Consider the following 466-nt stretch of genomic DNA (forward strand, 5'->3'; position numbering starts at 1 on the left):
GCCGTGTGCGCTCTGCTCAGAGCAGCAGAATCCGGCCTCACCATCTGCTGCGGGAGGGAGCCAGCCGGGTGCCCCTGCTCCAGCCCAGTGGGACACCCACCGGCACAGCCCAAGTGCAAGCCCTCGTGTCATTCCCCCTCTTTACTTTCCGGCCACCCCGTCTCTCCTGGTCTCTCTGGCACAGACCCATGGGTGGGGGGATGCTCCCAGCTTGACTGGGGTCCCTCTTCTGAGTGTTGCTCATGCTGCGTTGGTGGGTGGTGGCACTACCCAAGCTCATTACCTCCTCTAGATGGAGGCCCACAAATGACCCCCCCCTCCTCAAAGCCTGCCAGTGCCCCTTGGAGATAAAGCTCATGGGAGAGCTAAGGGATCCATTCTGGCCCTGTACTCAGCACAGAGTTACCAGTTGCCCACCCTGTGGTAACTGGACCTGGAGCTGACAAGTGATGCAGCAACAGCAGGA

The sequence above is a fragment of the Corvus brachyrhynchos genome, unplaced genomic scaffold (genome assembly GCF_000691975.1).
Source record: "Corvus brachyrhynchos isolate BGI_N302 unplaced genomic scaffold, ASM69197v1 scaffold31, whole genome shotgun sequence".
Taxonomy (NCBI): domain Eukaryota; kingdom Metazoa; phylum Chordata; class Aves; order Passeriformes; family Corvidae; genus Corvus; species Corvus brachyrhynchos.